We start from the raw sequence: 18,396 nt of genomic DNA, 5'->3' as shown, positions 1-18,396 counted from the left end.
ACCTAAATGGTCCACCCCGAATCCTCAGACTGTAACCTCTGGTTCAGGATGCACCCACAATGGGGAACATCTCCCTGCATCTACCCTGTTTCGTCCTGTTAGAATTTTATAAATCTCAATGAGATCCCTCCTCACTCATCTGAACTCAATTCTAACACAGTCTTGTCATACGTCAGTCCCCGCATTGCTGAAGTCAGCCTGTTAAATCTTCACTGCAATCCCTCAAGAGCAAGAGTATTCTTCCTCAGAGGAGACCAAAACTGCACACAACATTTGAGGTGTAGTTTCAATAAAGCCCTGTACAAGTGCAACAATGCAACAACATATCCTTGATCCTGTACTCATAGATCATAGAACATGGAACATTACAGCCCAGTATAGGCCCTTCAGCCCTCGATGTTGCACCAACCTGTGAAACCAATCTGAAGTCCATCTAACCTTCACTGCTCCCTTTTCATCCAAATGTCAATCAAAAGACCAATTAAATGCCCTTAAATTTGGTGAGTCTACTACTGTTGCAGGCAGGAGGTTCCACACCCCTACTACTCTCTGAGTAAAGAAATTACCCCTGACATTTGTCCTATATCTATCACCCCCTCAATTTAAAGCTATGTCCCCTTGTGCTAGCCATCACCATCCAAGGAAAAAGGCTCTCACTGTTCCACCCTATCCAGCCCTCTGATTGTCTTAAATGTCTCAATTAAGTCACCTCGCAACCTTCTTCTTTCGAATGAAAATAGCCTCAAGCCCTTCAGCCTTTCCTCATATGACTTTCTGTCCATACCAGGCAGCAATCTGGTATGGAGTGGGCGGCACGGTGGCACAGTGGTTAGCACTGCTTCCTCACAGCGCCAGAGATCCGGGTTCAATTCCTGCCTCAGGCGACTGACTGTGTGGAGTTTGCACGTTCTCCACGTGTCTGCGTGGGTTTCCTCCGGGTGCTCTGGTTTCCTCCCACAGTCCAAAGATGTGCAGGTCAGGTGAATTGGCCATGCTAAATTGTCCATAGTGTTAGGTAAGGGGTAAATGTAGGGGTGGGTTGAGCTTTGGCGGGTCGGTGTGGACTTGTTGGGCCGAAGGGCCTGTTTCCACACTATAAAGTAATCTAATCTAATCAACCAAGTGAATCTCCTATTAATCCTTTCCAAAGCTTCCACATACTTCCTATAATGCAGTGACCAGAACTGTTTGCAATACTCCAAGTGCAGCTGCACCAGAGTTTTGTGCAGCAGCAAAATGACCTCTTGGATCCAAAACTCAATCCCTCCACTAATAAAAGCTAACACACTGTATACCTTCTTAACAACCCGAACAAACTGGTTGGCAACTTTCAGGGATCTATGTACATGAAAACCGAGTTCTCTCTGTTCATCTATATTACCAAGAAATATAACATTAGCGCAGTATTGTTTAGATTAGATTACCTAAAGTGTGGAAACAGGCCCGTCGTCCCGACAAGTCCACACGGATCCTCTGAAGAGTAACCCACCCAGACCCATTTTCCCCCTGACTAATGTACCTAGCACTATAGGCAATTTAACATGGCCAATTCACCTGGCCCGCACATCTTTGGACAGTGGGAGGAAACCCACACAGACATGGGGAGAATGTGCAAATTCCACAGAGGCAATTGTCAGAGGCTGGAAACGAACCTGGGACCCTGGTGCTGTCAGGCTGCAGTGGTAACCACTGAGCCACCTTATCACGCAAACTGCTCCATCTTCCAAAGTGAATCACCTCACACTTTTCAACATTAAACTCCATTTGCCAGATCTCAGCCAAGCTCTCCAGCATATCTCTGTCCCTCTGTAACCTACAGCATCCTTCAACAACAGTGTCGTCTGCAGATTTACTAACCCATCTTTTTATGCCCTCATCCAGGTCATTTATAAAAATGACAAACAACAGTGGACCTAAGACAGATCCTTGCAGTACACCACTAGTAACTGACCTCCAGGATGAACATTTCCCATCAATCACCAACCTCTGTCTTCCTTCAGCTAGCCAAATTCTGCTGCAAACCACTAAATCACACTCAATCCCATGCCGTCCTATTTTGTGCAATAGCCTACCGTGGGGAACCTTATCAAACACCTTACTGAAGTCCGTGTACACTACATCAACTGCTTGATCCTTATTCACTTGCTTGGTCACCTTCTCAAATAACTCAATAAGATTTGTGAAGCATAACCTACCCTACACAAAACCGTGTTGACTATTCTTAATCAACTTATTCCTTTCCAGATGATTATAAATCCTATCTCTTATAACGTTTTCAACACTTTATCTGTATCTGAATTAAAGATCACTGGTCTAACAGGTTTATCTCTACACCCTTTCTTGAACAAGGGAACGATATTTCTATCCTCCAGTTTTCTGACACTATTCCTGTAGACAATGACGACATAAAGATCAAAGCCAAAAACTCTGCAATCTCTTCCCTGGCTTCCAAGAGAACCTTGGAAAAATCCCATCCGGTCCAGTGGACTTACGAATGTTTACGCTTTATAGAATTGCTAACACCTACTCCTTGTGAACTTCAATCCCATCTAGTCTAGTCACCTGTATCTCAGTATTCTCCTCAACAAGATTGTCTTTTTTGAGTGTGAATACTGATAAAAAATATTCATGGAGTGCTTCTCCTGTCTCTTTTGACTGCACAACTTCCGACTACTGTTCTTGATTGGCCCTAATGTTACTCTAGTCATTCTTTCATTCCTGATAAACCTGGAGAAAGCCTTAGGGTTTTACTTGATTCTATCTGCCAACAACTTTTCATCTCCCCTCCTGCCTTTTCTGAACTCACTCTTTAGGTCTTTCCTGGCTAACTTGTAACTTGCAAGTGCCCTAACTGAGCCTTTATGTTTCTTCCTCTTGACAAGCGCTTCAACTTCAATTTCAATGGCTCCCTCGCTCAACAACTTCCTCCATGCCTGACAGGTATATACTTATCAAGGACATGCAGTAGCTGTTCCTTGAATAAGCTCCATATTTCAATTGTGCTCATCCCCTGCCGTTTCCTTCCCCATCCTCTGCATCCTAAATCTTGCTGAATTGCATCATAATTGCTTTTCCCCCAGCTATAACTCTTGCCATGCAGTATATACCTACCCCTTTCCATCGCTGAAGTAAGCATAACCGAATTGTGGTCACTATCACCAAACTCCTCACATACCTCCAAATCTAACAACTGGCCGGATTCATTACCAAAAACCAAATCCAACATGGCCACCCCCCCCTTGTTGGCCTGTCTACATACTGTGTCAGGAAATCCTCCTGCACACATTGGACAAAAATTGACCCATCGAAAGTACTTGAACTATAGAATTCCGAGTCAATATACGGAATGTTACTATTCCCCCATAAGAACTACCCTATCACGCTCGTTTCTCTTGAGAATCATCTTTGCTATTCTTTCCTTTACATCTCTGGAACTATTCACATGCCTACAGAAAACTCCCACCAGGGTATCCTCTCCTTTCCTGTGTTTATTTACAGTCCATACTACTTCAGTAGACAAGTCCTCAAACATCTTTTCTGCCACAATAATGCTATCCTTGACCAACAAAGCCACACCACCACCTCTTTTACCATTTTCTCCGTTTTTACTGAAACATCTAAATCCTGGAACCTGCAACAACATTCCTATCCTTGCTCTATCCATGTCTCCAAAATGGCCACAGCATCGAAATCCCAGGCACCAACCCATGCTGGAAGTTCAGCCACATTTTTCCAGATGCTCCTGACGTTGACGTAGAAACACTTCAAACCAGCATCTTGCTTGCCATTGCCCGCTTGTGACCTTGAAATCATATTTCCGACCTCACTACTCTCAATCTCCTGTATACTAGAACTACAATTTAGCTTCCCATCACCGTGCTGAATTAGTTTAAACCCTTCCAAGAAGCATTAGCAAATTTCACCCTAGGGTATTGGTACCCCACTGGTTCATCTTCCACCCTAGCTCCCTGAATTTCTGCCTTAAATCCCTATCTCTTTTCCTACCTATGTGGACCATGATTTGGGGCTGCTCCCCCTACCCCTCCTCCTCAAGGATCCCGAAAACACAATCAGAGATATCACAAACCTTGGCACCTGGGAGGCAACACACCAACTTTGAGTCTCTCTCATCCCCACAGAACCTCCTAACTGTCCCCCTAACAATGGAGTTCCCAATGACTAATGCTCTGCTCCTCTTCTCCCTTCCCTTCTGAACAACAGGGACAGAATCTGTGCCAGATACATGTGCCCCATTGCTTAACCTGGTAAGTCCACCTCCCCAGACAGTTTCCAAAACAGTATACTTATTGTTGAGGGGAATGGCTGCAGGGGATGCTTGAAATGCCTGCCTCCATTTCCATCCCCTGATGATAACCCATCTACCTTCTTCTTGTACCTGAGGTGTGACTATCTCCCTGTAACATCTCTCAATAACTCCCTCCACCTCCCAAATAATCTGACGTTCATCCAGCTCCAGCTCCAGCTCCCTAACGCAGTTTTCAAGGAGCTGGAGTTGGATGTACTTCCCACAGATGCAGTCAGCAGCGACATAGTGGTGACCCTTACCTCCCCCCCCCCCCCCCCCACCCCCACCCCCCACGGCAACACTCTCCTCTCCCAATTTATAGTCATTCAGGTAGTAATCTAGCTTCTTGTTTTTGCTTCCAAAATGAATAACCTCATATTTATCATAATTTTACTGCATCTGCCATTGATTTGCCCTCTCTCCCAACCTGTCCCAGATCTTTGTGAAGGATCTCTGCATCCTCGTTTCACCCTCCCACCCAAGTTGATATCATCTGCAAACTTTGAGATGTTGAATTTGTTCCCTCACCCAATCATTAATATTTATTGTGAACAGCTTGGGTCCTAGCACTGATCTCTGTGGCATCCCACTAATTATTGCCTGCCAATTTGAAAATGACCCATTAATTCCTCCTCCTTGTTTCCTCTCTGCCAACTAATTTTCTATCCATTTCAAAACACTATCCCCAATCCCATGTGATATAATCTTGCATCAGCTACCCTCCAATCTGCAAGGACTCTTCCTATAGAATCCTGGAAGATGACCACTAATGCATCCACTATTTCTAGAGCCACTTCCTTAAGTACTCTGGGATGGGGTTATCAGCCCCTGGGGATTTATTCACCTTCAATCTCCTCAATTTGCCCAGCACCATTTTTCTCAGTTCTTTGCTCTCACTAAATCTTGTAATCTCCTACATTTCTGGTATCTTATTTGTGTCCTCTTTGTGAAGGCAGAATCAGAACATGTATTCGGTTGCTCAGCCATTTTATACACTCCCCCGTTTCTGTCTGTGAGGGACCTAGATTTGTCTTCAGCAATCTCTTTTTCATCACAAATCTCGAGAAACTCTGAGCGCCAGTCTTCATATTTCCTGCAAGCTTACTTTTGTACTGTACTTTCCCTTTCTTAATCAATCTCTGAGTCCTTCTTTGATGAATTCTAATGTTCTCCCAATCCTCTGACTTATTATGTTACTTTGCAAATCTATATGCTTCTTCCTTGGATCAGACACTATCTCTAATTTCCTTTGCAATCCATGGATTGGCCCTCTTACCCATTTAGCTTTTGTGCTGTACAGGAATAAACAATTGTTGCATTTCTCCCATGCATTCCTTGAATGTTTGCCATTGCCTATCCTGTCATCCCTTCAACTAACTCTCCCCAATGTATCAAGGCCAACTCATGCCTCATATCTCCATAGCTTCCTTTATTAAGATTCAGCATCCTAGTCTCTGAATCAACAACCTCACTCTCCATCTTGATAAAAATTCTAGCGTTTTATGGTCGCTCACTCCCAATGGTCTCACACAGTTAGATTAGCAACGATTCCCTTCTGATTACACAATACCCAGGTTCAGATGTCCTGCTCTCTAGTTGGTTCTTGTACATATAGGGCAAGGAAACCATCCCATAATCATTCCAGGAATTCTCCCTCTACAGCTCTGTGGCTAATTTGATTTGCCTGATCTATGTGCAGAGTAAAATCACCCATGATCACTGATATTCCCTTATCACATGCCTCTCAAACTTCCTGTTCAATGTCATTCCCAACATCAACACTGCAGTTTGGGTGGGGGTAAAAATCTTTTTAAGCCTGCTGGGACCTTTCGTACCCAAAATCTGTTCACATCTGTCCAACTCCCAGATGACAAACTGAAACCTGTTATAAAGCAGACGTTGATTCCCCCGACAACTGAATCCAAAACACCGAGAGAGGAGCACATAATTTGTAAAAAGAGAGTGAAAATGGTTAACCTGTTTTTCAGCAACTTCTAATGGTTAAACAAAATAAATCCCTGAAAGTCACTTTAACATCAACAAGTAGCAATTTACTCAGTTTACATAAATATTGAATGTGTTGACTAAACTTTTAACAAACCGAATAAATCCCTTCTAACTACAAACCATTCCTGAATATAACAATATTCTAATGGTATGCAATTCCAATAATCATAAATCCAACTCATATAACAAAAAATATAATTTAGTCTCTCAAAATTACAGTCAGGTTACGTGTCTTCCAGAATGTTCTGTGTCTTGTCCGTCTATTCTTCTGTCAGGAATGCCTTTGCTGTCATTTGTACCATTGTTAATTAGAAGGTGCTTTCTCGAATGCATAAAGGAGACCATGAGAGACAACAATTCTCTCTCAAGAGCTGGGGGTTAGGCTGTCTGACTGCCCCTTTCTTTTATACTTGTGATGAAATATTAATATTTCTTATAATAGGATTGGTCCTATGTTGTCATAAGCCACCAGGTTTAAGTTTAATAGGATTTTGGTATTGAAGTACTTGGTTCAAATTAATTGACTATACTCAAAAGTCTTGGTTAAAAACTGCTACTTCGCCTGCGAACTGTATGGTCTATTAAAGCAAATGTTTCAATCTGGGTTCTCTGTGTACTTACAGAATTTCTAGCTGCTGTTCACAGACATCTATTGTAAATCTCTAAGCAAAGAAAAAAACACCATCTTTTAGAGGGATGTGCAATTCTTCTCCCCCACCCCACACCAACACTTGTCAAATATCAATTTCAAAACAATATGAACAATGGAAATTAGAAGCTCGGGTAGGTCAATCAATCTCTCTAGCCTGCACTGTCATTCAGAAGGTTTAACAAAATGACTGATGCGTGAAGGCAGTCCATTTGGGAGACCAAATCCAGAAGGTTACACAAACAAGGTCTGACTGCAACCTCAAATCTACATTCAAACAGCACTCCAATAACCTTCCATTTCCTTGTTCTAGCAGAATCTAACAATTCATGACTTTAAAATATTCAAGAAACTTGCTTCTGCTACCTTTTGAGGAACAGTGGTCCAAAGATTCATAAATGCCGGAGATGAAAAGGTGCATCATTTTTCAAATGGTCACCCTCTGATTTTTTTAAACTATGATTCTTTATTCTATGTTTTCCTGTTACATGAACAAACTTTACCCTGTCAAGGCTTCTTAAGATTTCATGTGATTAAATCAAACAGCCAGTTCTTTTTTGCTGCTGTCCAATCTTCTCCCACAAGACATACAGAATTTGTCATAATCATTGTTTTTTGCCTCTACCAAGCTAATTCACAGTTTATAACTTTCCAAGCAGCCTTTCAAAAGACTTCATTTTTATAGCTGAGCACTTGTAAGTTTTTGATAGGTTGGTCAAAAAATGCATTCACGTCAATACAAAACCACAAAAATTTTTTTATACATTAGATTGCTGTCTGAAAATAATACACATATGCATTGAAAGCATTGCTTCAGCATATATCAATGCACTTCCTTCAAATGTGAATTGATTTCTTTCCGTAATTTCATTCTCACTTCAATAAAGAATCACTTTATATTTTCATTATTCAGAGACATTCAAGAGTCATGTAATCTTTTCCTGTAATATCACGTTACAATGAGATTGCAACTCCAGTAATTGGAGATCAAAGATGGAGCATTGGTCTGCACTGTCTGGGCAGAGTGCCACTCCACATGGAATGTACATTAAGAATAAAATTTGAAGAACAAACTGCCAATTATTAACTTAAGCAAATTAACTAAGCCTTAGCTTTCTGGATTTGGAAAAATCAACAGGAATATTCTCACAGCAAGGGAACAAGCAGGATTTAAACAAGAGCCACAATGAAAGCAAAATGAAATATCAACTTATGCCAGAAAAGACAGTGAAACATAAACAAATTAAGGACAATTAACCAATAGAAACGTTGAGAACATTTGCCACAGCAAATCCAATAATTTCTCGGTTAAAATGTAATGACTGGAGAAAGAAAATGAAAATATCAGTATAATATATTGGGCACTGTGTTATTAGTGCAAGCGGAATTATGATGACTATCTGACAGTGTACAACCACATAAAAATACTCAATAATTATTTCAATGATTAATATGCTAAACTTTGTACAGATTTAAAAGGAATAGGGAGATCTTTTACAGTTGGAAATAATTGAGTTGTGATTTTTAGTGGTAACTGTGGCAATAATTTCATTGCTGAAAACAAGCGAATCCAGGTGCCATTACTGAAAGGGAAGAAATTAATCTACAGTTTTGCAAAATTGCAAAGGATTTATATGAGGAAAATAACAACGTAAAGTTGTTAAGAAACATAAACATCCCTGTAATACAATCTGTGTATCTATCTTTCAAGCATTTTTTATTTTGCCCCATTTAGTGGCTGCTTTTCACTGCTTCATATACTGGACTGATTTCTTGGTGTTTGAGTTTTGATGAAGTCTGGAATCATTGAACTTTAAAGCGATGTAAAGCTTGCTGTCTGTCATGCTCTGCTTTGTCTGAAAACACAACATTGAGATGAAATTAGCACTCAAGTAAATCATTCTTGATGAAAATTTCACAAAGAAATTTTCAATATCATCTCAAAATCAAGTCATGACGGTGATTATTTACACAAGTGTCTCAGGTAGAAAAGATAGTGAAGATTGCGATTCAGTGTGCTTTCTTTTATTGGTCAGAGCACTGAGTATAGACATTGGGAGGTCATCTTGCAGCCGTACAATACATTGATTAGGACACTTTTGGAATATTCTGTGCAATTCTGGTCTCCCTCCTACAGGAAGGATGTTGTGAAAGTTGCAAGGGTTAAGAAAAGATTTCCAAGGATGTTGCCAGTGTTGGAGGATTTGAGCTGCAGGGAGAGGCTAAATAGGCTAGGGCTGAATTCCCTGGAGTGTCCGAGGCTGAGGGGTGACCTTATAGAGGTTTATAAAATCATGAGGGGCATATTTAGGATAAATAGACAAGGTATTTTCCCTGGGTTGGCTGAATCTAGAACTAGATGGCAAACATTTAAGTTGAGAGGCGAAAGATGTAAAAGTGACCTTAGGGGCATTTTGTTTCACGCAAGGATGGTGTATGCATCGAATGGGCTGCCAGAAGAAGTGGTGGAGGTTCATACAATTAAACCATTTAAACGGTATCTGGTTTAGAGGGATATGGGTCAAGTACTGGCAAATGGAACTAGATCTTTTTACGATATCTGGTCGGCTTGGATGAGTAGGCCGAAGGATCTGTTTCTGTGCTATACATCTCTATGACTTTAAACGACCTGAAATGTACCTCTGTATACATTGTGATTTCTTCCTGTTGTTTAGGGACTATACCTCAGACCCAACCAGATGAAGAGCAGTGAATGTCAGCTTATCCTCAGGCATCTCTCGTTTTCTCCAGAAAGTCAAGATTAAAATTCATTAGGTTATTTTATTTTGGATTCAAGAGACACGCGTACATTCTTAACATGGGCAATTAGTTTTTTGGACTGACTTTGCAAACACTTTATAATACAACCACGATACTTAACCATTTCTCACTCTGAACTGTTTCTTGCCCGGAACATCACACTTAATTGCAAAAAGCCAACATTATTTTTTTCAATATTACTAATATTAATACAATTTTAATTTAAGGTCACCAGGGGAATTCTGCAAATTTGCAATGTTCAAGAAAAGTTTGCATGCATCAGTTCAATTTAATTAGGTATTTCAGTTCTGAGATGTGACTTCCTGTTTTACTACATTCTGCTACAAATTGAGCTTGCAGTGCAGTTTATTAAATGAAGCAAAATATAAATCTGTCTGTGTTTGTTAATAATAATAATAAAAATCGCAGGTCACATTGCTTTGTAGTAAAATTATAAGAGGCAATTACTTGAAATAAATTAGTTATGTCTTTCATTTGGAGGGGATATGGTGCAGGATTTGACTGAACGTGCCCTCATATTAACTTAAATAAATGAGCGCAATTAGAGAAAAGGAAGAACTGTACTTACCATTGATAATAGAAAATTAATTTTAGAATCAACTTGCTCCCTTATGAATAAAGGAAGGTAATTATTTCAATAGGTCATTTCAGCAGTAATAAATAAAAGCACTGAAATCTGAAGTGCATTTCCAAAGAATTCACAAGGTACACTTAATGCCAGACAGCATGTTTTAAAGTAAATTATTGATGTTTTAAGTTAGAAAATCGGTCAACTATTTAAGGAAGAACATGTTCAGGTTAATGACAATGAAAAATGCAACAACCGGGGACACTTTTGTCTGAACAGGAAATCACAAAACTTCGGTGCTCTGAAAGATACTTTTGGTCATCTGTGAGGTATTTCTCAACCATAAATAATTTTGTTTTGTCTTGTTCTGATCCACTGCTCAACAAACAATAAGACACAGGCTCAGCATTGCATCTGGATACCCGAGGACTTTATTCTGTTACCTACAAAAGTGACCAAACAGGTAGATGAGAGTAAACCGGTTGATGTGGTGTATATGGATTTCAGTAAGGTGTTTGATAAGGCTCCCCACAGTAGGCTATTATACAAAATGCGGAGGAATGGGATTGTGGGAAACATAGCAGTTTGGATCAGTAATTGGCTTGCTGAAAGAAAACAGAGGGTTGTAGTTGATGGCACATGTTCATCTTGGTGTCCAGTTACTAGCGGTGTACCGCAAGGGTCTGTGTTGGGTCCACTGCTGTTCATCATTTTTATTAATGACCTGGATGCGGGCTTAGAAGGGTGGGTTAGTAAATTTGCGGGCGATACTAATGTCTGTGGAGTTGTGGATAATGACAAAGGATGTAGTAGGTTGAAGAGAGACATAGGATGCAGACCTGGGCTGAGAGGTGGCAAATGGAGTTTAATGTGGACAAGTGTGAGGTGATACACTTTGGCCAGAGTAATCGGATGCAATGTACTGGGCTAATGGTAGGATTCTGCGAGTGCAGATTATCAGAGAGATCTCGGTGTTCACGTACACAGATCCCTGAATTTTGCCACCCAGATTGACAGGGTTGTTAAGAAGGCATACAGTATTTTGGTCTTTATTGATAGAGGGATTAAGTTCTGGAACCAGGAGGTTATGCTGCAGCTGTACAAAGCTCTGGTACGGCCACACTTGGAGTATTGTGTACAGTTCTGGTCACCGCATTATAAGAGGGATGTGGAAGCTTTGGAAAGGGTGCAGAGGAGATTGACTAGGATGTTTCTTAGTTTGGAAGGAATGTCTATCAAAGAAAGGCTGAGGGCCTTGAGGCTGTTCTCGTTAGAGAGAAGAAAGTTAAGAGGTTACTTAATTGAGACATACAAGATAATCAGAGGGTTATATAGGGTGGACAGGGAGAGCCTTTTTCCAAGTATGGGGACGGCAAACACAAGGGGACACAACTTTAAAGTGAGTGGAAACAGTTATAAGACAGATGTCAGAGGTAGTTTCTTTACTCAGAGAGTAGTAAGGGTATGGAATGCTTTGCCTTCATCGGGAGTAGATTCGCCAAGTTTAAGTCCATTTAAGTCGTCATTGAACAGACAAATGGACGTACATGGAATAGTGTAGGTGAGATGGGCTTCAGATTAGTATGACACGGCGGCACAACATCGAGGGCCGAAGGGCCTGTACTGCGCTGTAATGTTCTATGTTCTACAACAGTGCAGCTGGGATATTTTACAGAAAGATGTGAGTAAAGACTTTGTCCTGGTTTTCTGAAGACCACCAGGAAAGGAAGTTAATTTTTGCTGTACCTACCATAGAGAAGTGGGTGTATTCTACATGAGCTACAATTTTTCTGGGATGTGAGCCTCAGTGACAAGGTTAGCATTTGGTGCCAATTACTGCTTACCATTAACAATCCAATAGCAAACCAACCTCTTGGCTTACTGCTGCCCAGGTAATTTAGGTACATTGTTGTCAAGGAGGAAGTTCCAGGTTCTAGATGCGTTGAAAGATCAGGCTTTTTTTGCAATATTAGATTAGACTCCCTTCAGTGTGGAAACAGGGCATTTGGCCGAACATGTCTGCACCGACCCACCAAAACCAATCTCCCACTGGATAGTGCGCCGAACACTATGGGAAATTTAGCAATGCAAATCCACCTGACCTACACAGCTTTGTGATTGTGGAAGGAAACCAGCGGAAACTCAAGCAGACATGGGGAGAATGTGCAAACTCCACACAGAGAGTCACCCAAGGCTGGGATTGAACGCAGGTCCCTGGTATTGTGAGGCTGCCATGCGAACCACTCAGCCACGGTGCTGCCTATTTTAATGCATGGGTGTAGAATGAAGAATATTTTAAAAAGCAAATTCAAATTCACGACTGCAACTGAGACGATAAAGTTGCTGCATTAAAGACTCAAACAGCTCTGAAAATGCATTTAAAGAGATCAAATCTGCTGGACTGCATGCATTCAATTGCAGTCAAGAATCAAAAATTGTCAGTTAATTGTGTCCTCAGCAGTCAGCAATAAAGACTTCAAGTTTTGCCCAACTTGATATCAGTTATTCCTGAATATGCCCTGGCTTCTTTTCAGTTGCCGCAGATAGGATGGTTCCTCTCACGTTTTATTGATTTTGCCAATTAACAACTCATCTATTTATTTTTCAAATAGCATTGTGTGGCAGCACATTGCAGTAGCAGAGAGGTAGCCTCCAGTAAAACTTGCCTAAGGAAGACAATTTGTTCAAGCTATCTGCATAATATATCTTGCAGAAAGTGAGGACTGAGATGCTGGAGAGTCGGATTTGAAAATGGTGGCGCTGGAAAAGGACAGCAGGTCAAGCAGCATCCGAGGACCAGGAGGGTCAATGGTTGAGACGTAAGGCCATTTTCATTCTTGATGAAGGGAACATGTCCAAAACACCTACTCCTCAGATGTTGCCTGACCGGCTAAGCTTTTCCAGTGCCACCCTTTTCGACTCTGCATAATATATTCAGTTCTTTGGTACAGGCAATCACCGAACTCAGCCTAATAGGTGCGTTAATTTTGAACAGTATAGAAATGAAGGTGAGATCAGTCATCTCTATTTGCACCGTGAAACCTATCATTCAAAATAGCCAATGCAATGTTGTGCCTGTTAGCAACGTGACAAAATTATTCAGCACATTGTCATTTGTTTAGTACGAAAGAAAAGAAAGATTGTCAGCTTCAAATCTATTGTTCATAGTTAAAAATATCAGCACAATTTAACTAATACAGGTTGCATGTTTATAAATATGTTTGACTATTTAAAATAGTTGCAACTGTTTGTTAATCTTGCTACCATTTTCTATTTTCTTTTTATTCAGCTGAAATTGTGATTTTGAGAGCCAATGAAATCTTCAAGACATGTCTTGACATATTTTGCATTTACATAGTGTTCCCAGTTTAAATTGTTCAACTTAACATCGAAATAAAAATAGACAGAATAAAAGAAATTTGTCTCACCACATCTTCATGCTGAGTTGGATTCATTGATTTTTTTCTCTTGTCCTCCTGAGAAATAAAATTAACATGAGTCAACAACAAAAAAGAGTGAGAATTGGACTCATTAGAAGCTAAAAGCAATTCGACTACTTTTTGGCAATTGTAAAAAGGGTACAACAGTTTCACAATGTAGCTTGAGACATTCCGCATAGATGCTTTGAATTTATGTCTTGAGGGTTGAAGCAATGGAAATTTCTTTCAGCAATGTATTTCACGATCACAATTCTGATCTACATCAATACAACTTAGCAAACTGAAACTGCAAATGTTCTTATTTTATATTTGATGTGAATCAGGGTATATGTTTGAAAAAGGTTTCACATAAAATAGTTGTTTAAATTGTACAGTTCAGAGATTCAGCTCCCAGTCATATTGATTTGAATGAGATTTCATTTCTGCTCATGCCTTTGGATTTAAAGAACAGAAAACCCTGGCTCGTCATCACAGTCAATATTAGAATTGCAAGTGCACGAAAGCACAGCCAACCACCATTGGAACACTGATTTTTGAGGCAAAATCTGTAACATTAATATAAATTCAAAATTAGAAATAGCACTATAAAGTGAAGATATGCAGGTTTAAATGTCATAAGGATCATTCTCAATTATGTTGCCGTGCAAAAATTATAAATATATCACATAAATGCTGTGCATTTCAATTTTGTTGTCTCTTTATTTAACTGATATGCAGCTGGAAACAAATATCTGGAATTTAAAGCAACAGGTATATGATAAAAGTGTCTCAAGTAATGACAAATTTAAAATTAATGGAAATAGAGCTAATTACAATAAGTGCTCAGTTCTCTAACCTATGTCGCAAAATGATATACTATTTGGTGGGAGTTTGATTGCATTGCATGCAAATCAAAGTCAGAAAAAATATAATGGAACCTGTTTTCAGATTTGCTTGAGTTGCTCGTGGAGGTAAAGTTCAGTTAAAATAATTATAATCTCTGCAGCTACGATCCAATCAGCTATGTATTAATGTTGAGTATGTAATCACGTATGTGGCACTCTGATGATTGGGAAAATAAACAAAACTACCGGATGATTGAAGGTACATGGAAAACATAAATTCGATACTTTGCATTCTTTCTCAAGAATTAACATTGACCTTTCAGTCGTTTGCGAGTATTGAGTCTATATATAAAAAGAAGTATGTGACCTATGTTAAATAGTTCTGGTAATGTTACATGTGAGAACTACATATCGGTTTCAAACAACACAAAGGAAGAAAACTTTAATCCATTAAATGGAGTCAAATTTTGACTTTCACATAATCACATAAAATAACTTCCATAACCAATTCCTACTTATTTTTCCATTCTGAAACATATATGAGCATTTAATGTACCACATATTATAAAATGTTACCTTTATTCGTAATGGTGTAGCTGGCATTTGCAGGAAATGAGCTTGAAACATGATATACTTGACACATGTAAACTGTACCACTTTGAACGGCCTCTTGCAATTCTAAGGAACTGATGACTTCATAAATTAGATTTGATTAGATTAGATTACAGTGTGGAAACAGGCCCTTCGGCCCAACAAGTCCACACCGACCCGCCGAAGCGAAACCCACCCATACCCCTACATTTACCCCTTACCTAACACTATGGGCAATTTTAGTATGGCCAATTCACCTGCCCCTGCACATCTTTGGACTGTGGGAGGAAACCGGAGCACCCGGAGGAAACCCACGCAGACACGGGGAGAACGTGCAAACTCCACACAGTCAGTCGCCTGAGGCGGGAATTGAACCCGGGTCTCTGGCGCTGTGAGGCAGCAGTGCTAACCACTGTGCCACCGTGCCGCCCACTATAAAGATCCTCAGTTTTTGCCTGCTGTTCATTCATAAATCCTGCCAAGATGTTTATACCAAGTAAGGTTAAAGGCTTTTGGGTAAAAGTCAGATGTCCTGCACTGGAGTCTGAGAGAAGCAGAAAAACGGTCTTCAGATGGCACAGAGACAATTTTCAAAGGAGCTGGTGAAGCTGAATGGAAAATAACACAAATTAGACAAACCGACTTTTCACCGTTGGTGGCACGGTGGCACAGTGGTTAGCACTGCTGCCTCACAGCGCCAGAGACTCGGGTTCAATTCCCGCCTCAAGAGTGTGGAGTTGGCACGTTCTCCCCGTGTCTGTGTGGGTTTCCTCTGGGTGCAAGTCAGGTGAATTGGCCATCCTAAATTGCCCGTAGTGTGAGGTAAGGGGTAAATGTAGGGGTATAGGTGGGTTGCGCTTCAGCGGGTCGGTGTGGACTTGTTGGGCCGAAGGGCCTGTTTCCACACTGTAATGTAATGTAATCTAATCTTCTGCAAAAATGTATTTTTAAGTGACCAAAACAACATACTTCCAGCACACCAGTTGCATTAATTACTGTTACGAACAGTGCATGAAAATGTCACATGTATCACATTAAAAAATCCTAAAATCCTTTCAATATACCTTCTGCACTTATAGAAAAATGAGTTTTCAGACTTTGTCCTGACTTAAAATAAAATTATGATAGGATCATCAAAATGCACCTTTCTTTACAAACACAATGATGAATTTGACCTCGATACCGGGAATTTAGCTAAAACCATCCAAGTGATGGGACTGACGATTTGGCTGTTCTCGTGAGCTAAGGGACGTCAAAAATGCATAATTTTGCAGATATTCATCTTGTCCCTCTGTGTTCAAATGCAAACCAAAATACATTAAAGTACTCCAATGAATTTCTCTGCAAAAGCTAATTGCAAAAAAAAAACAGAACCAACCCATGACCAAATGCAGCAAGAACTGGGTTTGGGCTTAAAAGTTGAAAGTAACATTCATGCAACACAAATGCCAGGCAAACACCATCTCCAAGAACAGACAATCTAACTAACACGTCTTGACATTTAGTGGAATCACTATCAGTGAATCAGCAACATTTTGGGGGTTACCACTGAGTAGAAACGGAACTGGGTGAGCCATATAAATTGAACCACGGGTTGGAGACTTGGAATACTACAGCAAGTAACTCAACTGCTGACTCCCCAAAGCCTGTCCAGCATTTACAAGCTACAAGTCGGGGGGGTGTTGGAATGCTTCCCACTTATCTGTCTGCCTGCAGGTCCAGAAGCACTCAAGAAGTTTAACACCATCTGGTTAAAAAGCTGCCCACTTTATTGACACCACATTCAATCACTCCACCACAGACACTCAGTAGCAGCAGTGTGTACCATCAAGGTGTACTGCAGAAATTCAACAAGGATCCTGAGAAAATACCTACACAACCCACAATCACTAACATCTAGAAGGGCAAGGGCAGCAAGTATATGAGAACACCACCAGCTACAAGTCTCTCCCAAGCCACTCAACATCCTGACATGGAAACACATCACTGTTCCTTCACTGTCACTGGGTCAAAATCTTGTAATTTTTTTCCAAAATGGCATTTTGGGTTATTTCCAGCATATCGACTGCAGTGATTTTATGCAGCTCCCCACCACTTTGTCAAGAGCAACTAGGGACAGGCAATAAATGCTGGACTAGCCAGCAATGCCCATGTCCCAGAAGGGATTTTTTTAAATACAGAGCAGATCAGAAACTTAGTAATGTCACTGGTTTTCTACGGTTTCAATATTCTTGAACATATTTCATTTTAAATAAATGTAAATATTTCACACGATATGTCTCAATCCAGTAAACATTACTTGTTTTTCTCAGGAGCGACGTCTCTGTGTTTATCGGACACTTACCATACACAGTAAGTTGCACAGCAGTTTCTTTCGGAGTTCGCTGGTCGGACTTGACTGCACAGGTATATGTTCCAGCATCCTGGACAGTCACATTCAGAAGTTTAAGATAGGCTGCTCCTTTAACTATACGGAAGAACTTTCTGCTATCCTCCTGCAGAAAGGTCTTATCACCTTCTCTCCACCAGTAAGCGATAACATTTGAATGATCGACTTAGTCGGAGAAAGGACATAGCATGACAGCTGTTGAACTCTCTGTGCCGTTATTTGTTTAAGATCCGGATTCACTTTGGCCGAAATACCCCCAGCAGCTGCTGTCACCCAAGGACACACACCGAGATTAAACAAGAAAAACGGTCTGCAACACTCAAATAACATCATCATTCCAGGCTATTGATGCAACAGCAATTTACCATATTTTACTGTTCAACAAATTCTCCAATTTTTAAACTATTGTCCTAATTGAATGTCATATTTTCTTCCCACAAACCCACTAAATGAGTTCTGGGAATATTTGACTCGACAAAAGGACAACAATAATACAATGTATCCTTTTTACATCCGAACTAACCTTAAGTTCACATTGTTTCTTGATTATGAACAGCTAATACACAGCAAAAGAAATATGTACCTGCACACAAGATGCACAGCAGACAGACACTCCATAGTGAATGATACTTCGGCATACTGGCAGGAAAAATCTGAGACCATCAGTTGTGAGTGAGATCAGGAGAGACAAATGCTCTTAAGTGCTCTTCTCTAGCTCTAATTTAATTTTATACGTATGTGTGAGTCAATGAGCACATGACTATTTGTTAGCTGAAAAAAAAACATGCCTTTTCAAATAAGATTCGCTGTTTTTGTAACTGGAAACCGCCACAAAAATTGA

General features: G+C 40.3%; 1 pseudogene; it reads right to left on the bottom strand.

Moving 5' to 3' along the window:
* Positions 1–8,707: 8,707 nt before the first annotated feature.
* LOC148147413 (uncharacterized) lies at positions 8,708–18,193 on the bottom strand (annotated as a pseudogene).
* Positions 18,194–18,396: the final 203 nt, after the last annotated feature.

This window comes from Chiloscyllium plagiosum, unplaced genomic scaffold, assembly GCF_037043375.1.
Source record: "Chiloscyllium plagiosum isolate Xiang-an unplaced genomic scaffold, Cpla_swu_hap1 HiC_scaffold_17, whole genome shotgun sequence".
Taxonomy (NCBI): domain Eukaryota; kingdom Metazoa; phylum Chordata; class Chondrichthyes; order Orectolobiformes; family Hemiscylliidae; genus Chiloscyllium; species Chiloscyllium plagiosum.
The sequence above is the reverse complement of the archived record's forward strand: the minus strand, read 5'-3'. Positions and strand labels throughout refer to the sequence as shown.